General features: G+C 55.2%; 1 long non-coding RNA gene across 1 annotated transcript; it reads left to right on the top strand.

Moving 5' to 3' along the window:
• The first annotated feature begins 47 nt into the window (after window positions 1-47).
• Window positions 48-10,975, top strand: LOC118501128. Its single transcript, XR_004903724.1, has 2 exons — window positions 48-406; window positions 10,673-10,975. It is a non-coding gene; the product is annotated as an uncharacterized LOC118501128 (long non-coding RNA).
• The last annotated feature ends 2,520 nt before the right edge of the window (window positions 10,976-13,495 follow it).

A 13,495-nucleotide genomic window follows, 5' to 3' on the forward strand; every position in this document is an offset into this window, starting at 1 on the left:
GCGCCGCCACTCGCGCCCCCCTCCGGACTGGGACCCTCCCCTGGCCCCGCCCTCGCCGGCCGCTCCACCTCTTTCCGCTGATTGGGCAGGTGTCGGGGTCTGTCACTCCCAGGGGCGCGATAGGGGGCAGCGCACGCGGGCGGGCGGGGCGCCGGGGCCTCACTTCTCCCATCCCCAGTCTAGCCCCGTCGGAGCCCGCAGAAGGAGGCTGGGGCGGCCCGGGGTGGAACGCCCTACATCTCTCCTCTAGTTATCAACTCCCTCCTCCAACCGCCAGCCTACGCCCCTCCCCGCTCCCCTTGTCCCCAGGGAAGCACACAGCCTTGGAGCCCCGGCTTTTCAGCTGCATCAATAACCAAAATGCTGCAGGAAGGCGACTCCGGGGAGACGTAGCAGAAAACTGGAGGTTGGCCTTCCTCCGGCGCCTGGCGGGGTTGGGGAGGGGAGCGGCTGTAGGCGGGGACTCGCGCGGAGGGTTCAGTGCTCCACCCCCGCCCCCAGATTCAAACCTCCAGCCACACTCTTGAACCCGCACAGAAGGCCCCTCCTGGCGCTCCTGGGAGAGTAAGGCTGGGAATGTGGTAAAGGAGCCAGAAAGAGTGAGGCAAGGGAACCGTTGGAATGACACGCCCTGGCCAGGGGAAAGAAAACGGACGAGGAGACAGATAACCGGTACCAGGAGCCGAGAGGGTCGAGCGAGGACCAGACTGATACGCAATTAATGCCCGGTTCCCCTCGGGCTCTGAGGCCTTCGCACAGGGGACCGTACTCTCCGACAGGGACAGAAGGTTGGCCTTTCCTTGCGTCACGCCCCTGACCGTTGAACCCCTTCCCCACGGCGCCTCAGTCCCGAGTCCCAAATCTCGCCTTCTCTGGGCTGGAGGAAGGCGAGAGCCAGCGCGAGCGCGGCTGGACGTCCTGCCGGGCTATGGAGCTGAGCACTGGGTGACCCTGGGTATTGTGTCGTCGTCTGAGGCGCGTCCAGCTCCCCAGCACTTTCTGAAGGACCCGTGCTCACACCAGTTTAGCTTCTCCTTTGACAACGACAGGAGAGATGGTCCGGATTTTCCTTCCTTTAACTGAGAGAGGAGCTTAGGAGGAAGATTGAGAGAGCCCAGAAAAGATGTGTGTGCGCAAAAGGGCCCGTGATCCTTTCCTGTAAAGCGCGACCACAGCAGACTTTGCTTTTCCTTTTTTGGCCCTCATGCTAGGGTGAGTGAGGATGCTTCAGCCCCAGGATCTGGGGAGGACCCCTGGATGTGTGGGTGTAAATGGCTGTGGCATGGCTGAGTGCGTTGCTGGTGCAACCTCCAAGACTCTGACGAGCACGTCAGCAAGGATACGAATGTGCGTGTGTCAGTGTCTTAGTGTGCGTCCAGTGTGTATGTAAGCAGTTGAGTGTGTGTATGTGTCCGATCTCAAACACCCCCAGCCTAAGACAGGTGGGAGGGACGCACCAATTATTTGATTGAGCCACCGTGCCTCGGTGTAGGGTTTGAGACGCTGGGAAAAGGGAGAGTCTAGGGGCAGAGAAGGAGGCCTGTTTCTCTGTACTAACGGGAGGCGAGGGAGGAAGGAAGGGAGGAAGAAGGAAGGAAACTTGCCCACAAGGTAATTTGGGTGTGGGAGAGCAAGCGGCACTATTTGCTCGGCGTGTGTGACAGAGTGTGCAGATGGAGAGCCGCGTAGATCCGCTGCTGGTGCTGAGAGTTCGTGGCACCCAGGGGCCTGGGAGAAAGGAGGTTTATAGTTACAGGAGGTCTGGTAAGCCCCCTTGGGGAGTGTGACTTAGAGGGACCCAGCTTTGTTGGAAGGACCCACGCTGTTCAAGTGCGGTGAGTCCTGCACACGGTCCCTTTGGGCCTGGCCCCTGGAGGAGCAGCAGAACTCGGCGACCCCCCGCATGAGACAGTGCACCCTCCACCCTGGCCCAGCAGGACGCTGGTCTCCGATCCAGCCTGTCATCACGTCCCACTCCAATCCTTCTCTCTGGCTCTCTCAATTTTATTTTTATTATTCAAGCAAGCCATGTCCAGTATGGAAGATTTCTAAGCAGAAAGCAAACACTCCGCTCGAAATTTTGCAGCCCCCAAGCCTGTCCCTCTTGCCACACCCCAGGCCCGGGTTTCTGTTCAAAGAAAAATGAAGGAAACAGCGCCTGAACCTCGCCGGGTTTGTTTGTTTTCTCCCTTTTAAATTTTCGTCTCAAGAACGACATTATTCTGTGCGGGTAACTCAGGTCTCCGTTTTGGTGTCCTCTTCTAAGGTCCGTAGATGGGTTCCCCGGCGCAGTCACACTCACTGCGAGCTGGCCATTCTGCCGAGAGGCGCGTGGCCCCCTGCAGAGCCGCGCGGAGCCAGGCGGGGCGGTGGGCTGCCTCCCCTTCTCTGGCTGCGGGGGAGCGGGCAGGGAACACTCGAGGAGGGGGGGCACAGGACAGCCCCAGTTGACTGTGGGAAGTTCGCAGTCGTCCCCTTTCTCCCGTGCCCCTTTTTGTTTCCCCACGTTCTCTCCGCGCTGTATGGGAGTGGGCGGCCCGGAGGAGTCGCCCACCGCAGGGCTCCCTCCCCACCGCAGGGCTGCGAAGTGGGGCCCGGCCTCGGTGACAGTGCTCTGGCTTCAGTGAGGAACTCGAGGCTCTTGCGAGGTGAGACGGGGAATGGTTTGTGTGTGTGTGAGGGGGTGGGGGGATTGTTGGATCTCCTCGCCAGACCCGGGCTGGGGCCTGGTGGAGATCCGAGCTAGGCGGCTGCAGGAGGCTGGGCAGCCGTCTGACTCCAGGCTCTCCAAACCCAGGCCCTCTAGCGCCCCTCCGTTCCTCCTGCGGCGCACTGCCAGGGCGGCCTAGCTCTCCCCTCCCCAGGAGGCGGATTGTGCCGAACCACTGGGTTTCCACCCACGTGCTTCCGGGCTACCTCGTGTGAGTACTGGATGAAGAAGAGTGGGCGCGCCTGTACCAAATAAGGCCACGTGGCACGGTTGTGTAGGGGGTGCCTTGCTGGATGTGTGTATGTGCACGCTTGTCGGGACGCCATTTGACTCGGGGTACCTTCCTGCCGATGGTAATCTAGACGCAGAGCTCCAGATATCTTGAGTTTGCCTGGCACAAATTCACTAGGATTCCCCTCCTGGCAGCGGGTGGGGAAGGCCAGAGCCCTGTGCCTGCTGCCCTTACTCCCACTGTCGCCAGTCTCTGCTTCTCTATGCCTCCTCCCTTTTTGTAAAGCGATTCAGGAACTTCAGCAGGAGAGACGGGGGGTGGGGGAGTCCCAGGTTAGGGAGGGAGTGGGCAACCTAAATTGCTTTCTCAGTGGCTCTGGCCAGCTGCAGCTCCCATGTAGACAGACCCTAGATCTTTCTGGCTCTTTTTGGGTCCAGCAGGGCCACTGCAGCCTGAGGCTCAGCTGGGATCTCCTCCGTGGCCCCTGCAGGTCCCCTGGAACTAGTGAGCTTCAACTTTGCCCAATTAGCAATCTGGGCCCAGGGAGCTGTTTTGTCCTGGACTGGAGTTGGCTGGTGCGCTGACACTTGGTGGCCTAGGTCCTCCACTCACAGCAGGGGTGGGAGGAAGACAAGTCAGGAAGACGTGCCACCAACCCTAGTCCACTCAGGTGTTGCTCGGGACTAGGTCTCCTGAGGGTTTCTACGAGGATCAGCCTGAGCTGGGGAAAGAGGCCGTCCTCTCCCTCTGGCTTTGCCTTGCTCTCAGCCCCGTTGGCCATCCCTAATTCCTGCCACTTTTTGAGAGTGTGGGCCCAATCCAGTCTTTCTCCAGGGACCGTCTAGTTTCTCCCCACTCACCTTCTCTATGCCTTTTGACTGACTTCCTGACCTTCTGGTGCTGCTTAGTGCTGGGTCCCAGCAGCTTTCAGGTAAATAGGTCCCATCCCACCCCCACAACCCAAAGGGGGCCTTCTAGGGTGGGAAATGTGGCCTGTCCTGGGTTCTAGGGGAACCAAGGTGTGTATATGATTGGGTGGGAGTCAGAGTCTGGGTTCACTCAGATGCTACCTGTACAGAGCCTCCCCAGTCCTGCACTGCCAGTGGGATCGAAGCCCTGGCCAGAGCCTTCAGGATCCCCTTCAGGTGCTCAGAACCTGGAATGCAGGAGGCTCAGTCCTGTGTCTGGCTGTTCTTCCTTCTTCTGTATTTCTTGGGTGCTCTGGCAGGCAAATCCAGTCAGCTCTCCTGCCCTAGCCCCCTGGCCCCAGCCCAGCCCTTCTCTTTCTGGTGCCACTTTCCTCTGCTGAGGCTGGGGCCGGGCCTCTCTCCTGTGCTGCTGGCGGGCCTGGGTGGAGATTCTAGGCTGCTTCAGGTCACCCTCTACCCTTCTGTGGCCTTTCCTTTCCTCTCCACCTTCCCTCTTGGCCTCTCAGTCTCCACCACCCTGCTCCCCACTCTCAGCCTGTGCATCTCCCAGCCTGTGCATCTCCCAGCCAAACCCCAGAGCCAAAGGCTCAGAAGTCTGGGTTTCTCTGCCTGCCTCACCCTCTTTTTGTCTGGGTCTCCTAAATTGCTAGCTTCAGTCAGTCAATCACCTCAGTTAGTCGCTGACTTATTTCAGGCCTGTCTGCCAGATGTCAGTGTCTGAGGATGCCACAGGGAACAGGACCCTCTGGGCTTTAGGGGTGCCCATCATGAAGGTGGAGGTCATCCCTGGGTGATAGAGATGGGAACTCGAGGTGGCTGGGTTGGGGTAGCCGATGCAGGAGATGGGGGTGCTGCCAGTCCTCCTAGCTGGCATTTACCCTCTCTGGAATCCAGGTGCCTACAGTTTGTCTTTTGCAACTGGGCTCAGGATAGATATCCTCAGTTGTTGCTGAATCCTTCCCCTCACACTCACCTCAGAGCAGTTTAGGGTCTACTGGTATGAGCCTGGACCCCTGAAGCCACCCCCCAAGTGCAGCCTGGACTCCTCCTCCCCCAGGCAGCACTCCCCTCTTTGCTTCGTCCCTGGGCAGGGATCCCAGCCAGGCGGTGGAGCTCTAGGGCCATCAGGATCTGCCACTAGCGCCTGGACTGGTACAACCTGCTGGTGTCTTCTTGAGCCTGTGAGTCTCAGAAGCCCAAACGAGGGATGTCCAAGGGAGCCTGTGGGTCTAGAGCCTCACTGTAAAGATGGCCATGCAGGAGCGACTGTCACCAGCAAGGCAGGTCTGATGAAATCTTCCAGGTACCTATCAGCCAGCTGGTACAAGAAGGCAGGTCCCACCTTGACTCTGGCCTTGGGCTAGGACTCAGAGGCTTAAAGGAGGAGGCAAAGGAGTTCTCTACACCTGCCATATATTAAACCACCCAGAGCACTTAGAAAAAGTTACTAGTGCTCAGTAGCATAGCAAATGGCATCAAATCTGGTCCCAGTGGGCTCCTTATGTTTAAAAGGCTTCTGGAAACCACTAAATGGGGCCAAGAGTGGGGAAAGCAGGCATTGCTGGATAAGAGAAAGGCAGGAGTGAAGGTCTGGAAGTGGCCAGTAAGTGGTGGGAATGAGAAATGGTAGTTTTAGCTAGGACTTTGGGGTAGGGTGGGGGAGGGGGAAGCCAGCAGTGGCAGGGCCTGCAAGGGGGGCAATTCAGAGGTAGGGGGTCAGAGAAGATAAACAGGTCTGGCCTGGGCACAACTGGACTCAACTTGTAGGTTCCAGCCTGATCTGAAAAGCTCCCCACCCCGACACATAGGCCTCAGGATTCTCCTGGGGGCAGGATGCCTGGGGCTGAGGGAGAAGGCCCCTGGTGGGGCCTGGCCAGAGGTCAAGCCAACAGGCAGCTCAGCTCAGGGACGAGTGTCCCCAGGTTCTAGGACAGGAATAGGGACTCCCAATTTGGTGATCTTCTCTTCGCATCTGCTTTCCTCCATACTCCCCCCCAAAGCTTTCTCGACTTCCTTTGCCTCTTCCCAGGTAGTTCTCTGTGAATCTTCCTTTCTCCCTTTCCTCAGGTGATTTTGCAACCTTGTCCTTCTCTATTTGCCCCCTTCTCCTTCTTCCGTTTGGCCACACCATGCAGACTGGTCTGGGCCCCTTCATGGAAGTCTCCCTCATCCCTTCTCCCCATCTTCTCTCTTTCCTCCTCTGCCCTAGCTTGCACCCTATTCCCCCTATTCCCATGGCCCCCTTCCCATATCTCTTTTCAATGTCTTCAGAACTTAGCATCTAATCCAAGTGCGCTGTTTAAATGAAGGAAGGGATGCCAGAGATGCAACAGAATCATCTAAAACATTTTCTTCTTTCTTAATGAAATCTATTCACTTCTGCCACATCCCAAATTTATCTAGATCATCCCCTAAACTGATTTGTTTTCTAGCAAGGGACATGTGCTTTACTGCCCAAAGCTGTGCCGGCCTCACACTATCATGAAATAGTCGCAACATTCCTTAGGGCGGGCTTGTTCACCCCGTTTTGCAGAGGTGGAAACAGACTGAAGTCACACAGCTGGTTTGTGTGGATTCGAATCCAGGCACGGGCCTGGGGCCCTGCCAAGGCAAAAATCTCTTCCTTTCCTTTCAGTCTGAGAGCTGGGCTCTCTCCCAAGTCACGCAATGGACGGCCTGGCCTGGCGCTGTGTGGCAGTTCCTGGCACAGCAGCCCGGGTGGGGCGTTTGGATTGATAGACGCCCTCGCAGGGAGCTGTGGCCTCTGTGGAGACTGAAGGAAATATGGTCTCTCAGGACCCAGGTGCTCGCAGAGCAGAACCTGTATTGAGAGTGGCTGGGCAGTGGCCTCACCTCCTACGATTAAGTATGTCTTGTTTGGCTTTTGCTGTTTTGATAACAGCTTTACTGAAATGTAATTCACATATCATGCAACTCACTCATTTACAATGCACAATTCAATGGTTTTTAAATATACTCCTAGGTACACTAAAATATATTGCACATGCTAGTAACTATCACCACGGTAAATATTAGAACATATTCATCACCTCGTAAAGTAACCTGTACCCTTTATCTATCACCCCCAAGCTCCTAGTCAGCCCTAAGTAACCACTAATCTACTTTTCGTTTCTATGGATTTACCTATTCTGGGTATTATACATCAGTGGAATCATACAATATGCCTCTTTCACTGGGCATAATGTTTCAAGGTTTATCCATGCAGCATATGTCATTACTTCATTCCTTTCCATGGCAAAATAACTTGCCATCATTGGGTTACACCACATGCATCTACCCATTTAGATTGTTTCCATCTCACCTGCTGAAGGTTGCAAGTGTGCCTCTGATTCAGGTGCCTGGTGGGCAGCTCACCCAGAGAGGGGAGAAGTTTTCTGGGAGCAGCTGGAGGAGCCTGGTGTGGCTCAGGAAAGGACAAGCCACTGGCTGTGTACCCCAGTTGATTGTTCCCCTCTCCAAAGCCTCCTTTCTGCTTCTGTCTAGTGAGGAGAAGCCTGCTGGACTGGGGGTCTTTTAGGAATTGCAGGCTCCTGAGTAAAGATTCAAAGCTTTGACTCTCAGCTAGGTGGGGTTACAATCTGCTAACTGGTTGCAGAACAGGTTGCTTAATCTCTCTGGGCCTCATTGTCTTTATCCATTAAATGGGGATAGTATTAACTATTAAAGAAGCTTAAAAGAAAATTTAAGCTTGTATCATTTGAGTTGAAGCTGAGAGTGCACCGGTAGTACTACTGGTAGTTTGTCAGGCCAGAGTCCCCACGAGGACAGCGGGTGGTTGTCTGGCCTGCAGGTTGCAAGCCAGGGTTCCGGGACCTTAACCCCAGATGCCTGGTTAGAGTTGGGGTAGGTAGGGGTGCTGGAGAAATGGGACTCACTCACGGTTGAAGGATAGCAAATCTGCTGGTCTCCCCAACCTCCTGTTTCTGAAAAGTGCTGGGCATTGGGCTCAGAGAAGGCACTGAGCTGTGGGGCCTGGAGTCATCCAGCTGAGGGCGTTTGCATGGACATCACTGAGCTTTCTTGCTTACAGTGCCTCCCATGCCTTTGCCCTACGCCAGATTCTTCCCTTCCCAGTTCTGGACCTGCCAGCATGAGGGTCTTTCTGGACCGAGGTCCAGGGAAGGATGACTCAGGAATATGGCCAGGCAGGAATAGCAACTCGAGCCCAAGAAGGATTCATCTGAATGCCGGCAGCAGGATCCTGGCTGAAAGCATCCTGGACCCCGCACCCTTCCCACTGGTGCCCTGGGAGAGAGCAGGGGCTCCCCCTCCCCCAAGCCCCGCACCTTGTAGAGCAGCCTAGAGACCAGCACCCCCACTTGTATATCCTTTAATACCTTTTAAATTTGTAATGTGTCACAATTCGAATGAATCTACTAAAATAACTTTTTAAATGTTAGAATATGTTTGAAGAGGCATTTTGTTTCCCTGCTTCCAGCAAGGGCTACTGCTCAGCTTCCCTCCCAGACTTGGTGTCCCAGAAGGCTTACCCAGAGAGACTTTGTGTACACTGGGCTGCTTTTTGTCCTTGTGGCACCTGCCACAACACTGCACATTCAAGGTCACCCAGCCACCCCTGAGAAGTGATTACTTGAGATCAGCATCACCAGAAAGCGGGTTCTAGGCTGAGCTTCCAAAGGGAAGCTGAGGGACCCCTTCCTCTGTCGCCTTGCCTGTGGGGTCTCCCCTGCCTCACTGGCTGAGGCTACCTTGCTCTCCAGGCCAGGGTGGTCCCGATTCCAGTATCTGAGGCCTCTCCACAGTGTGGCCCTGGGCCAGCCGGGAAAGACAAGAGGCTACCTGGAAATGAGGGTGTGGAGAGCCTGGAAGAATTTTCCATCTCCTGACCCTGGGGAAGGATTCCGAAATTCAGGGGTGAGGAACTTTGAAGGAGCCCTGTTGGGACTCTATCATAATCCTGGAAATGCCCTGACCACTTGCCAAAGCACCCTCAAGACCTCCTTAAGGAGGTGCCTACCACGCCCCCTGCCATCACCACCCCCCTCGTTGGCCCAGCCAGTAATTTATACTTACTGTGAATGATTCTCCAGGAGCCCGCTGCACACACTTTGGAATATTCCTCACCCAACAGACATTTATTGAGCTACTACTACATGTTGGACATGGTACCAGGTATGGGGGAGAGTTGTGAATCAAATAAACCTAAATCCCTTCAGTGGTGGAACCTACAAGGTAGGGACTACTTACCTTCCCTTGGAAAATAAAACCTGGTGTGGGGTCCAGGCAGGGCACCTCTGAGGTTGATCTCTTGGACCACTCCACCTGGTGGCTCACAGAGATGCACTTGCCAGCCAGTGACTAAGTGCAAATTTGTTTTCCTGGCTATAAAACCACCTCTGAAGATAACTTCCCTAAAAGTGGCACTTCTGCACAGCCTCAGGGGCCCTGTAATAAACGAAGGGCCAAGAAGGGGAGCCATGGTGCCTCATGTCCAGATACTGACAAAACAAAACAAAAATACAAACAAGCCTTGACCGGTGTGGCTCAGTCGGATGGACGTCCTCTGGCAAAGTGCAAGGATGGATTCCTGGTCAGGGCACATGCCTGGGCTGCCCACTCCGAGCCCAGGAGAGGGAATCGTTGATGTTTCTCCCCCTCTCTCCCCCTCTCCCCTCCCTTCCACTCTTTCTATCACACACACACCCACCACACCCTGAACAAACATGCCAACGCATGCCTTGGGTGTGTGTTGGAGGGAGAGGGAGTTTTAGTTTGTAGGTGCTTGTGGTGTGCACTAATTTCCATTTAGTTTTAAAACAATTTATATTTTTAAGGAAAACGCTTATCTGGGGAAATTCTAAACAGCATAAAAGATTATAAAATGACAAATAGGTTTCTCTTCTGACTCTCAGTCCCATCCTTGAAAGCCCCAAGTTCGGTCCCATCGCGGACACGTATTTACAGCCCCCACGCCGTTTGAAAACAGGAGTGAAGTCACACTGTCCTCTGTTCTCCGCCCTGCCTTTTCCGCCGCCGCCAGCGCCTTGGTCTTTGGCTGACCCCTTCTGCACCGTCACTGCCGCCTTCCGCACGGCGTCGCCAGCTTAGCGTGTTACCTAGGGTTTTGTTCTTTGTAAGGGAAAACAAGAACAAGCAAGAAAGGAAAGAACGTTTGCAACAAGGGGCTGTTTGTTTAGTCCCAGGATGTGTGAGCCTGCGTTCGGGCGTTGCCCTGCGGTTCCGGCCTGCGCACCCGCTCGCCAGGCGCTCAGAGGTCCGAATCCCTGTCCTTCAAAGCCCGGCGGCGGGCAGAGAGCGCGGCGGGGCAGCAGGGTCATCGGGAATTAGCGCGCCGGGCCCAGGCGAGGGATCGCCGCGGGCGAGAGTGTGAGACAGGATTAGTGGGTTCAAAAGCAGGTCAGGGGGTGCTAAACCTAGAGACGAAGTCCGCAGGCGAGGTCCAGGCCCGCGGCTCCCGGTAACCGCAGCTGGGGGATTGCGAGCGCAGGGAGGCTACACCTGAAGGCCGAGTTCCCAGCGGAGGGGTCGTTAGGCTCTCCAGGGGAGGCCGAGTCCTCTGGCGGCCGCCGGACCCGGACACGGCCGCTCTGGGCCTGGGCCACGGCCACGGCCACGGAGAATGAGGGGCGGCGAGGGGAGCCCGGAGAGGCGTCCGAAACAATTTCAATGAATAAAGAGCAAATGTGTCTGCACAGCCGTTTCGCCAGCGTGTATCTGCGGAAGAATTTACCTACTTATCTTTCAGATTTTATTCCCATTTCTTTTTCTGAAATACCCATTTCCTCTCTTTCTGGCGAGGTGGAACGTTTCTTACGCAAACAAATAGCACAACAGACTGCACCGAACAGTGCACAGGAGTTTCTCACCAACACAGCCGCGGCCTCCGCGGCGGCATAATCGCAGAGCGTCACACCGACTGTGTAAAAATAATCACAACCCACGCTCCACGCTCCCGAGTCCTGCACGTGTGTGGAGGGAGCGCTGCGAGGACTGCTGGGAGAGACTGCTCTTCCCCGAACGGACTTGGAGGACTGTGTCATTCTGTGAGCCCCTGACTTTATGTTTGGTTTTGTTTTTAAATAAGAAAGTAATCACATATTACTCGAGTGGTCTTTCTCTGTCCCCGCCCCCCCCCCCACTACTTAGGGAGAACAAATTGGGGCATGCTGCGACACGCGGAGTGGGCGCTCCTCTCTGACATCCTGGCCTTGGCGGGCGACCCCCAAGCCCCTGTAACTGGACCGGTGGAGCGCGGGTAGGGCTCGGCGGCACCGGGTGGCCCCGACCCGGCTGCTGTCTCCAGTGCGCCCCCCCGCCCCCCCCCCCGGTCCTTCCTGCCCCGGGGACCTGCGCCACCCTTCCCAGCCTCGGCGAGGCCGGTGACGCTGGGGAGACGGAGCCGAGATGCCCAGGCTCGTGTCTGCACCCCCACGGAGGCCGCCCCTCCGGGGTGGGTCCCGCTGATTTTCCGCGGAGAGTCCTCCGGAAGAGTCCGCTCCTTAGGGGCAAAGTTGACAGATCCTCGGGGTGATCGTGGTGGCGAAGGCTGTGCTGCAGGTCGTGGGGCTGCGGGGACGCGGGGCGGGGAGGGGAGTGGGCGGCGTGTGTGCAGACCGCAGAGAGGGAAAGAGGGCGGGGAGAGGGAGGCCGGCCACGCGGGAGCAGCCGCGAAAGCTGGGTCTCGGCAGTCCGCGAGCGAGAGTGGGGTGGCGGAGTAGGAAGGGTGGGGGGTGGCCGAGTGGGGAGACCGCGTGTGACCCCCACCAAGCGCAGCGGGGTCTCGGCCGGGAGTGATCTGTCTCTTCCCCAGCCTCTCTCGAATTCTGTGATTTAGTCGGTAGGCCGGGGGGTCTTGGTGGGGACCTGAAGGCTGCTAATGGGAAAGCCCGTGTGAAGGGACCGGTCGCTGGAGAATTCCCCTTCACCCGACCAGCGGGCATTCAGCTCCTCCCAGCCGGACTCGCGTAGCCGGGCCCAGTCGGAGAGCCCTGGGCGAGGGGCCCCCTTCCTCCCGGCGCGTCCCGGTGCCCTTGGTGGCTGCAGCTTTGTTCCGAAAGACCCTGGGGATCTCATTCCGGACCCCTAAGTCCCCGCTGGCCGGTCCAGGTGCCGCAATCCCTTCATTAGAAATTCGCCCCTCTGGTTGAAGACACTCCTCTCAACTTCTGTCAGCTTTTAAATCCTACAACCAAGGTCGAGCGGCCTTCGCAACGCCCTCCCAACCTCTGCATGCTGTCCGTATGGCGACGATGGAACTGAAAGGAAAAAACTCCCACCAGCACCCAAGCCTACATTCATAACTCTCTTTCTTTAAAAAAAGAAAATTGTTAGATATTCCAATGTGTTGAGTTTTTCAGCATTAAAATAATGCTCAAAACAAAATGGTCACACATATAGCTCCTGTGGGGAGGGTTATTTCTTCAGGTCCTTACTGAGTCAATAGGGTAGAGATGTTTTCATTGCTCTTAACATACAGGGTGGGCAAAAGTAGGTTTACGGTTGTGAGAAACACAGACTTTATTCTTGTATTATTATTTATTAGTTATTGTATAATTTATTATTATTAACGTACTTTTGACCACCCCTGTATTGCTGAACTGCATTCCAAAGCAATTTGTACAGGCACTTATTTTCGGACCATTATGGGCTGGGCACGGTGCTGCTTCTCAGGCCTTAAGCTTCCCCCCGCCACCCCCACCCCACCCCCCCGGCCCTTTCGCCGCCCCCTTTGCAGCCGAAGCCTCTGCTGAGACTGGCCGGGAGCTGGACTTACTGCGCGGCGTCAAGCCCTCTAGGCAGAGCGAAGCCCAGCAGAGCGAAGACCAGGCAGTCCAAACACTAGGGTGGGGGACGGCAGGAGGTTCCTTACATTGGCCAGAGAAAGTCAGCTAAGGCTTCCCAGTGGAAGTGACACCAGACAGTCTTAGGCAGGGGTTGCCAGGTAGAAACCGAGGGGGGGACATTGGCACCTTCACGTGCACAGACTGGTGCGCTGAGGACTTCGGGCGTTTGGAGAGGCACTGGTGGCTTTGACTTGGTGGGAGTGTCCAGTGTGGGTGGGAAAGTTCAGGAGTGTTGGACTCTCACATTCCGTTCAGGAGAATTAGAAGCTGACAACCTCACCTTTGGGCATTTAAACTTGTGTTTTGTTGAAAGGGAGCTTACATTTTTTTATTTAAAATATCAGTTGTTCTTTAGCAAACAATTCCCTCTCTTAGCCATAGTGATAAGTATCTTAAATCACAAAAGCAATACATATATTATTGATTTTTTCCGTAATGAGGTTGCATTCATCATTATATGGTTAATTAAAATTATAAGTTAACAAATTTATTGCAAAATAATCAGACTAAAGTGTATGCAAGTCCCTCTTCTTAATGCTCCCTCCAGGAGTGGCATGGCTAATAGTTACAATGTTGCATATGTGAACTATATTTATGCATTTGCAACAATTGTTCGTACTGTCCCTGATACTCTGCAGGTTGCTATTAAAAACACTTAATAGGCCATGGTATTCTCATATGTCTGTGGATGTAGCTCTATCTAATTTTTATTAGCTGTCTAGGAAACACCATATGGATGTTCCACCATTTCCCTCTATTTTAAAAATTACATAAATAG

Source organism: Phyllostomus discolor, chromosome 6 (genome assembly GCF_004126475.2).
Source record: "Phyllostomus discolor isolate MPI-MPIP mPhyDis1 chromosome 6, mPhyDis1.pri.v3, whole genome shotgun sequence".
Lineage (NCBI taxonomy): Eukaryota > Metazoa > Chordata > Mammalia > Chiroptera > Phyllostomidae > Phyllostomus > Phyllostomus discolor.